Raw genomic sequence first — 10548 nt, 5'->3', positions numbered from 1 at the left:
AAGTCATCCTATTTGCAGTGAAAAGTTCCGTGCTCCAAGCTGTAAGTCTTCTTTGGCAGTGAAACGTCGTGCTCCAAGCTGTAAGTCATTCTTTGCAGTGAAAGTTCCGTGCTCAAGTGTAAGTCTTCTATTGGCAGTGAAAAGTTCCGTGCTTCAAGCTGTAAGTCATTCTTTTGGCAGTGAAAAGTTCGTGCTCCAAGCTGTAAGTCATTCTATTGACAGTGAAAAGTTCCGTGCTCAAGCTGTAAGTCATCTATTGGTGAAAAGTTCCGTTCTCCAAACTGTAAGTCATTCTATTGGCATGAAAAGTTCCGTGTCTCAAGCTGTAGGTCATTCTATTGGCAGTGTAAAGTTCCGTGCTCCAAGCTGTAAGTCATTCGATGGCAGTGAAAAGTTTTGCTCCAAGCTGTGGGTCATTCTATTTGCCGTGAAAAGTTCGTGCTCCAAGTGTAAGTCATTGTCATTTATTATCTTTAGTTTTAAAGAAAGTGTTCATTTTCATCAAGTGTAATCTTCTTTTCAATTTCAGTGTCAACGCGCTATTACTTCCAGTCACTGTAACCTTCTATTCGCATGAAAAATCCTTCGCTCCATGCTGTAAAGGATCCATTCTATTGGGTATATGAAATGAAAACATTTCTTTCTGAACAATGTAATATTTCTAGATGAAACAAGTTGTTTCAGCTGTATTCATTTGCTACCTGCAGTGATTAAAAGTTCCTTGTATGATTGTAATTGATCGTATTGGCGTGAAAGCTCGTTTTCACACTGGTCATTCTATGCCAGTGAAGTTCTCCCGCTAGCACTTCGAAATTTTCAGAAAAGCTTTCAGTGTTTCCCACACTAACTAAGGTTATGGCAGGAACCAGATCTTGCGTGTATCAGTGCTATACATGGGCACGTTAAAGTAACCGTGTCTATTGAACAGTGATAAGTTACCGGACAAGCTGTAATCTATTCTATTTTGCGTGGAGGTTCGTCTCACTCTGTCCTGGTCATGTCTGTGTTGGACTAGTGGAGAATATGCCCGTGTGGCTCTTGAACTTGTAAGCCTTTGCTGAAATTGGTCATGAAAAGTGGCGTGATATACTGTAAAGTCATTATAATTTGTCATGAATGTTCAGTGCTCAAATGTAAGTCCTTTTATTGCCAGTAATTGTTCCGTTGCTCCAGTGTAATCAGTTCGTAATTGGCAGTGAAAAGTTCCTTGCTCCAAGGGTGTAATGGTCATTCGATAGGCAGTGAAATTGTTTCCTTTGCGACAAGTCTGTAATTGTTCATTGCTATTGGCTAGTGTACATGATTCCTATTGATTAGGAGCATGTCAAGTCAGTCATCTATTGGGACTTGAAAAGTTTCTTGCTCATATCTGGAAGTCATTTCTTTGGACCTTGAAAAGTTGTTGCTCTGAACTGTCAATCTTTATTGGTTTCGGGAAAGTTCCGTACGTCCAAGACTGATTAAGTTTTTCTATTGGACAGTGAAAAGTTCACTCGTGTCTTGTGGTATATGTCTTCGATTGGCATTGGTCAGTCAAGCCAAGGGCACTTGAACAGTTGAAAATGTTTTGCTCATATGCTGGAAGTATTCTATGGCCCTTTAAATTTCTAAAGTTTGTAAGTCTTGATGTGACATGAATAGTTTTGGCACTTCAAGTCGAGGTCTTCAGGACATGAAAAAGTTCCGTCTCAAGTCTGTAAAGTATTCACTGGACGTTGAAATTCCTTTTGGTCTTAGTCATTCCTATTGATCAGTAAAAGTTCCAGCACAGATGAAAATCATTGAAAATGATAAGTTTTTTTTTACCCAATATCTTAATTCATTTCTACTGTGCCATTTATTTTTCCTTTTTCCTCAATGCTTAAGTAATTTCTATTGTGATTAGAATTGAATAACGTTACTTCAGAACTCCAGCAAAAGGGCATTCGCTTGCGTTGAAAATGAGTGTTACTAAGAACTGTAATGTACAATTCTAAATGAGCATTAGCAAAAAATTCATGTCGCTAGTGTATTTAGGTAGCTATCATATTGGGAGTGAAAAGTTCTTATACTCTCAAGTGTATATCCAAAATTCTTTCTTGACAGTGAAAAGTTCCTTGCTCCAAGCTGTAAGTCACTCTGATGAAAGTGAAAAGTTCCTTTCTCCAAACTGTAAGTCATTCTATTGGCAGTGAAAAGTTCCGTGCTCCAAGCTGTAAGTCATTCTATTGGCATTGAAGTGAAAAGTTCCTTGCCCCAAGCTGTAAGTCATTCGATAGGCAGTGAAAAGTTCCTTGCTCCAAGCTGTAAGTCATTCTATTGGCAGTGAAAAGTTCAGTGCTCCAAGATGTAAGTCATTCTATTGGCGGTGAAAAGTTCCTTGCTCCAAGCTGTAAGTCATTCTTTTGACAGTGAAAAGTTCCTTGCTCCAAGCTGTAAGTCATTCGATTGGCAGTAAAAAGTTCCGTACTCCAAGCAGTAAATCATTCTATTGCAGTAAAAAGTTCCGTGCTCAAAGCAGTGAAAGGTTCCGTCTCCAAGATGTAAATCTTTCTATTGACAGTGAAAAGTTCCGTGCTCCAAGCTGTAAGTCATTCTATTGGCAGTGAAAAATTCCTTGTTCCAAGCTCTAAGTCATTCTATTTGCAGTGAAAAGTTCCGTGCTCCAAGCTGTAAGTCATTCTTTTGGCAATGAAAAGTTCAGTGCTCCAAGCTGTAAGTCATTCTTTTGGCAGTGAAAAGTTTCGTGCTCTAAGCTGTAAGTCATTCAATTGGCAGTGAAAAGTTCCATGCTCCAAGCTGTAAGTCATTCTATTGGCATTGAAAAGTTCCTTGCTCCAAGCTGTAAGTCATTCAATTGGCAGTGAAAAGTTCCATGCCCCAAGCTGTAAGTCATTCGATTGGTAGTAAAAAGTTCCGTACTCCAAGCAGTCAATCATTCTATTGCCAGTGAAAAGTTCCGTGCTCCAAGATGTAAGTCATTCTATTGGCAGTAAATGTTCCGTGCTCCAAGCTGTAAGTCATTCTATTGGCAGTGAAAAGTTCCTTGCTCCAAGCTGTAAGTCATTCAATTGGCAGTGAAAAGTTACATGCTCCAAGCTGTAAGTCATTCTATTGGCATTGAAAAGTTCCTTGCTCCAAGCTGTAAGTCATTCAATTGGCAGTGAAAAGTTCCATGCCCCAAGCTGTAAGTCATTCGATTGGTAGTAAAAAGTTCCGTACTCCAAGCAGTCAATCATTCTATTGCCAGTGAAAAGTTCCGTGCTCAAATTAGTTAAAGGTTTCGTCTCCAAGATGTTAATCTTTCTATTGACAGTGAAAAGTTCCGTGCTCCAAGCTGTAAGTCATTCTATTGGCAGTGAAAAATTCTTTGTTGCAAGCTGTAAGTCATCCTATTTGCAGTGAAAAGTTCCGTGCCCAAGCTGTAAGTCGTTCTTTTGGCAGTGAAAAGGTCAGTGCTCCAAGCTGTAAGTCATTCTTTTGGCAGTGAAAAGTTCCATGCTCCAAGCTGTAAGTCATTCTATTGGCATTGAAAAGTTCCTTGCTCCAAGCTGTAAGTCATTCAATTGGCAGTGAAAAGTTCCATGCCCCAAGCTGTAAGTCATTCGATTGGTAGTAAAAAGTTCCGTACTCCAAGCAGTCAATCATTCTATTGCCAGTGAAAAGTTCCGTGCTCAAATTAGTTAAAGGTTCCGTCTCCAAGATGTAAGTCTTTCTATTGACAGTGAAAAGTTCCGTGCTCCAAGCTGTAAGTCATTCTATTGGCAGTGAAAAATTCTTTGTTGCAAGCTGTTAGTCATCCTATTTGCAGTGAAAAGTTCGTGCTCCAAGCTGTAAGTCGTTCTTTTGGCAGTGAAAAGGTCAGTGCTCCAAGCTGTAAGTCATTCTTTTGGCAGTGGAAAGTTCCGTGCTCCAAGCTGTAAGTCATTCTATTGGCAGTGAAAAGTTCCGTGCTTCAAGCTGTAAGTCATTCTTTTGGCAGTGAAAAATTCAGTGCTCCAAGCTGTAAGTCATTCTTTTGGCAGTGAAAAGTTTCGTGCTCCAAGCTGTAAGTCATTCTATTGGCAGTGAAAAGTTCCGTGCTCCAAGCTGTAAGTCATTCTATTGGCAATAAAAGTTCCGTGCTCCAAGCTGTAAGTCATTCTATTGGCAGTGTAAAGTTCCGTGCTCCAAGCTGTAGTCATTCTATTGGCAGTGAAAAGTTTTGTGCTCCAAGCTGTGGGTCATTCTATTTGCCGTGAAAAGTTTCGTGCTCCAAGCTGTAAGTCATTGGTCATTTTATTAACTCTATTTACTTTTAATATGACAATCGTGTTCATTTTCATCAGGATGAAACTCGGTTTATCAATTTCAGGTGTCCACGACGGCTATTACTTCCGGGATGTCACATGAAACCTCCAGTCCCAGAAAAAATCCTCTCAGACTCCATCTTGTCCAAAAGGGACCGACATTCAGTATCCAGCTGGGTATACTGAAGAATAGAAACACATTGATCATTTCTGAAACAAATAAAATATTTTAATGAAAACAGAGATTGTTTCAGCCCGTGTTTTCATTTGCTACCTCAGCTGAATTAAAAGTAAACCTTGGTATGATTTACATTGATCGTATTGTTCCATATATGTTGCAAGATAAAAAAAAAGAACTGAGATTTGAAAGCCACTCCTTTTATACCAGATTATCCTCTGTCATCCTGTTTTTGGCCGGTATTTCGGGGAAAAAAATCCGGCTTGTAGATTAGGTCCTTCAGGGCGGATGGGCTGGCGGGGAATAAATGGAAATAATGAGTGTCATGTAAACTTTTTTGTTTACTCTATATCCGGACAAGTATTTCACCTAGGACATTGATACTTCATTTGTATGTTGGTCTTGATGTGTACATGATTCCTATTGATTTTAGGAGCACTGGGTCGAAGGTCAAGGTCACAGGTAGCTGAACATTGAAAATGGTTTCTGCTCAATATCTGGACAAGTATTTTACTTAGGACCTTGAAACTTCATGAGTTTGTTGGTCTTGACATGTTCATAAACCTTATTGGTTTCGGGATCACTGGGTCAAAGGTCAAGGTCAAAGGGACCTGAACATTATAAATGGTTTCTGCTCAATATCTGGACAAGTATTTCACCTAGGACATTGAAACTTCATACATACGGTGGTCTTGGTGTGTATATGACTCCTTTCGATTTCGGGGTCATTTGGTCAAAGGTCAAGGCCAAAGGGACCTGAACATTGAAAATGGTTTCCGCTCAATATCTGGACAATTACTTCTCCTTGGACCTTGAAATTTAAAAGGTTTGTAGGTCTTGATGTGTACATGAACCCTATTGATTTTGGGTCACTGAGTCAAAGGTCGAGGTCACAGGGACCTGAACATTGAAAATGGTTTCCGCTCAATATCTGGACAAGTATTTCACCTAGGACGTTGAAACTTCATACGTATGTTGGTCTTGATGTGCACATGACCCCTATTGATTTCAGGGTCAAAGGTTAAGGACACAGGGATGAAAATATTGAAAATGATGATTTCTTACTTTTATTTTTTTACACCAATTTATTTCTTTAATTTCATTTTCTACCTGTCCATTTCTTTTTTCCCTTTTTCCTCCAATAGTGCTTATTAATTTGGGGCTTATTTGTTGTATGCTTTTTTAGAACTTTAACTCTTTATCACGTACTTCAGAAAACCCGGCCAAAATGCCGTCAGGCGTTAGCTGCTTGTCGTTAGAAAATGGAGTGTATACTAAGAAACAATGTATGTTATGATACAAATCTAAATGACGAATTAGACAGAAAAACACTTCTGTCCGCTAGGTTGTATTTAGTGTAGCGGGTGTATCAGGATATTAGGGAAAGATAAAATGAATGTCGACGCCGGATATATACGCATTCAATATGTTCATATCCACAAAATTTCCATTTTCAGCAAAATGGGACTAGGAAAAGATATGAGGGTACTTTTCCGGGAATTTACTGAATACCCCTCGAATAGCATTGTAGTCTTTTTTCGTCTCAACGAAGAGAAAAGCATATAACTTTATACAAAAAGGGGCCATAACTTCTGTAATATCAAGTATCCCGTACATGACATTCTTGTATTATTTTGTCAGAATTTGTCTGAAAAAAGCATGTCAAAATATTATTGGTATTTCTGCCTGTTTAACCCATATCTAATTTACGCTTACGATCCACAGCGAACCGAGCTATTATCGCATTATAGCACCTTGACTGTGATAAGATATATTAGTTGATCCTTTCTCGCACGCACACTCACAAAACTTTGTCCTAACTACAGGGTAGATTTCAACAGGTTGCATAATTTTTGGTCGAGTTATGTACATTATTTGATAAAATTGTCCCAGACCACTATTCTTTTCCTGCTAGTTGGATTTGAATGAACTTCATGGGATTTAGCAGTATTAAGTATCAATACTAAGTTGCACAAATTTCATATATTTTCGGTTGAATGATTTTTGCCCAGTAATGGGTCTTTAAAATCTGCAATTTTTATACCATTTCTTGAATAATTTATCTAGATTTTGAAATTTCTTGTCTCCACTACTTGTTTGTACTTTGAAATCTGCGATATTTAATTTCTTTTCCCGACTACTTGTCTAGACTTTGAAATCTGTTGTTTTTTAATGTCTTGTTCCGATTGCTTGTCTACACTTTGAAATCTGCCATATGTAATTTCTTGTCCCCACTACTTGTCTATGCTTTGAAATCTGCGATGTTTCATTTCTTGTCCCGACTTCTTTTCAAGACTTTTTAATGGCTTATCCCGACTACTTGTCTTGTCTTTGAAATCTGCAATTTGTATATTTCCCGACTACTTTTTTAGAAGTTTGAAATCTGCGATATGTAATTTTCCCGACTACTTGACTGTCTAGTCTTTGAAATCTGAGATATGTAATTTTTTCCCGACTACTTGCCTAGTCTTTGAAATCTGCGATTTGTAATTTTTCGCGAATACTTGTCTAGTCTTTGAAATCTGCGATATATAATTTTTCCCGACTACATGTCTAGTCTTTGAAATCTGCGATATGTATTTTTTCTCTCGACTACTTGTCTAGTCTTTAAAATCTGCGATATGTAATTGTTTACCGACTATTTGTCTAGTCTTTAAAATCTGCAACATGTACTTTTTCCCCGACTTCTTGTCTAGTCTTTGAAATCTGCGATATGTATTTTTTCCCGACTACTTGTCTAGTCTTTGAAATCTGCGATTGTAATTTCTTGTCTTACTACTTGTCTAGTCTTCGAAATCTACGATATGTAACTTTTCCCGATTGCTTGTTTAGACTTTGAAATCTGCGAAATGTAATTTCTTGTCTCGATTACTTGTCTAGTTTTTGAAATCTGCGATATGTAAATTTTCCTGACATTGGCTAGTCTATGTAATTTCTTGATCCCAACTATAAAATCTCAAATGTTCCACTAAAGGAACCTTTAGAGAAAACGCATTCATTAATTTTGAGCAATGAAAGATACAGAACAATTCCGATAAAGTGCAGATTTTTATTATATGCCTTTTTGCCAAACATAACTCTGTACGAACAGACTAACGAACAACGCAGGCGGAATTTTCATAAGGGATAACAATACATGCTCCACTTCTGTTCCAATTTGTCCATGAAAAAATGTATTGCGGCTACTGAAGGTAAAAAAGACATTGTTTTAGCCGCGCAGTAAGTGTGAAACATAACAGGTTATTGCAAAGCTCCGACTATTGGGTGTTGTTTTTATTGTTCACATTCTTTTGTAGTTGTGTCAATTCTTTTTAGATATAATTGGTCAGGCAGTTGCACTTTTCACCCTCCATCTAATGCCTTGCTTCTCACCTCCTCCCTTTTGCTAATAATTGCTCTAATTCCAACAATGCGTATACATATGTAGGAAGTAGCTTTCGAGATAACCCTACATGACCAAACAAAAAGCACGCGACCAATGACTTGTAAGAACAATCTCGGCAGTAATGTCTAACATATTTTGACAATTTAAAATGACCAATCCTAGACATGATTTCCATCGTAGGTTAAATACAACGAGAAGAAACATGTGACCATTGGCCCTGTTATCAGAGAAGGTCTTCATAATGGGAGCAAAAGTAGTCTCGATTTGTTAAACTATCATGAAATACACTACAAACTTGCGTGGGATAGGCTCTCCTCTGATAATGCAATAATTAGGGACATACGAAAGTCAACTGGTTTTCTACTTTGAACATAAACTTCGGTAGTAAAATTCAGTACATGTACTATGTAAATACTAGTAAGTTGTCCCACCTATCGCAAAAGTATTATATATTAACAAAACGTTATTATGAAAACTCTAACTTAACTTAAAAATGGGTTCTTTTTTGAGAGCATGCATTAAAACTGAAACATAGACTGACCCTTGGAAATCTATCAAAGCATTTGTGAAAACAATGTCAAGATTAACTAATTAAATAAAAAAAAATGTGGGAACTCCATAGGCCTCGCAACACGACAAAAATGAAAACGATGCAGGTTCGTTTTGATCGAGCCCGTTAATCGACGGTAATGGAAATGCATGCTAACGTCCAATCCCTCTAACACAATATTTGCAAGTGTTTTACTACTACTACTCAAATACGACTTTCTTAAAGTTATATTTGTAAAATCTTCAAACTTTTTATGCAATGATATGTAAATCATAGTGCCATTTTCACTGCAGATGTATTTGCATAAAAAAAAACAGAGTACCTAATTAATGACCTTAGGCATAGAACAATAGCAAAGTGCTCTATGACACTTTATACATGTATCTGACTGGTGGCGACTTTTTTTTCTTTTTGCCGACAGCTGCGCTTTCACACATGATGATCTTCAATATAGTTTATCTTTTGAATTAAGAGTTTCCGTCTCGTACAACAATTTATGATGAAATAATAAACTGATGTATGAACCTCTGTTCGGTTTATTATACCTTTACTATCAACATCAAGTACAAAGCCAGTCTCAGCAAAACCATACAGCCGTAACAAGCATAAATGGGTTCACCACTCACCCCTATATTCGATTACAAAACTGCTCATTTAATGTTATGTAAATGATGCCAAATTCTGTTACAAGTTTACTTTTCCCATTTTTTTTTATGATTCGGCCACTTGCTAAACTTCAAAACTACCAGATTTAAGCAGGAGTGTCAAAGAGGCACTATATCGCTCACAAGTGAGTAAATAAGATGACCTAGTTTCGACTTGACAATTAGATCATTTAGATATATAGATAACAAAATACAAACATTCTGATTCAGATCAAGAGTGTTAACAAGATTTGTTTTCACAAGGTATCACCTCCCCGCATGCTTTTTACTCCACATAGGCTTTACCAAGACAAACATACTGACCAAATATCGTGCAGATCACTTAGATAACGTGGTCTTATGAGTGTAAATAAGATTTTTCATCCCATAAACAACACCAGAGTCCACCGAACTGCAAACAAACACCTCGGCACCAGGCATCGAGATACTTATAACTTGTCTTTATTTACAGCTGTTTAACGATTTGCGCCGCACCATGAAAAAACCAACATAGTGCATTTGCGACCAGCATGGGTCCAGACCGGTCAGGATCCATACTGTTCGCTTTCAAAGCCTATTGCAATTAGAGAAACCGTTAGCAAACAGTATGGATCCTGACTAGACTGCGAGGATGTGCACGCTGGTCTGGATCCATGCTGGTCGCAAATGCACTATGTTGGTTTTCTCATGGTGCGGCTCAATTTTCATCTTTAGGAACTAAAATGCTGAACCGTTTGAAAATCGCAGACAGATAAAATATTTCCACTTAAATGACACCATTATATCATTATGTTTAAGAGGTGAATTGGGGAGTGTCGAGGTCACGCCAGTTATGGTGGCATAATGGCAGGGCACACCCTAAAACATGTTGAAATAAATAGGGCCATGTCTTGATTGAAGATTTACAATTCCAGGCCAAACATTACATTTTTGGGGAGCAAATGCAACCAAAAGTCAAGTTCCAAGAACAGTGCCCTCAAAAGAAAACAACAGTAGTGTTTGTATGGATGTGTACATAATCGATGTGTACATGATTGTGTATATGATCGATTTGTACTTTGTATATGACTGATATGTACATTATGGATATGTGCACTGAAACGCATTGACAAACTAAAAATATATGGACAACGAACGCAAAAAGAACAAAGTTGCAAAGTAAGCCACTTCTGTAGAACGGATTGGTTGACTTTGAGAATGAGAAGCTTGGAGAAAAGCAAACGTTTTATTTTGTTTGTGGTATGACAAAATCATTCCTGCTTAGCATAGACTAGTTCACCAGTTAGGAGTACAGATGAACTATAATGAAAGTACTATTTATTTATTTTCCTATCTGTTTATCTTTGCACATTTATCATTACAGTCAGCATATAGATTTAAACGGAAAGCCTGTTTCAGTTAATTAAAAACGGCTTATAAATCTCAATTATTGTAAATTAAACGGCCAAGAGCACAAACTACAGGAAATTTTTTGCATGTAAGTGGTGTACATGAATTTGTGGTGAATCCAATGATATTTTATG

The sequence above is a fragment of the Mercenaria mercenaria genome, chromosome 6 (genome assembly GCF_021730395.1).
Source record: "Mercenaria mercenaria strain notata chromosome 6, MADL_Memer_1, whole genome shotgun sequence".
Taxonomy (NCBI): domain Eukaryota; kingdom Metazoa; phylum Mollusca; class Bivalvia; order Venerida; family Veneridae; genus Mercenaria; species Mercenaria mercenaria.
Note: the sequence above shows the minus strand (reverse complement) of the source record.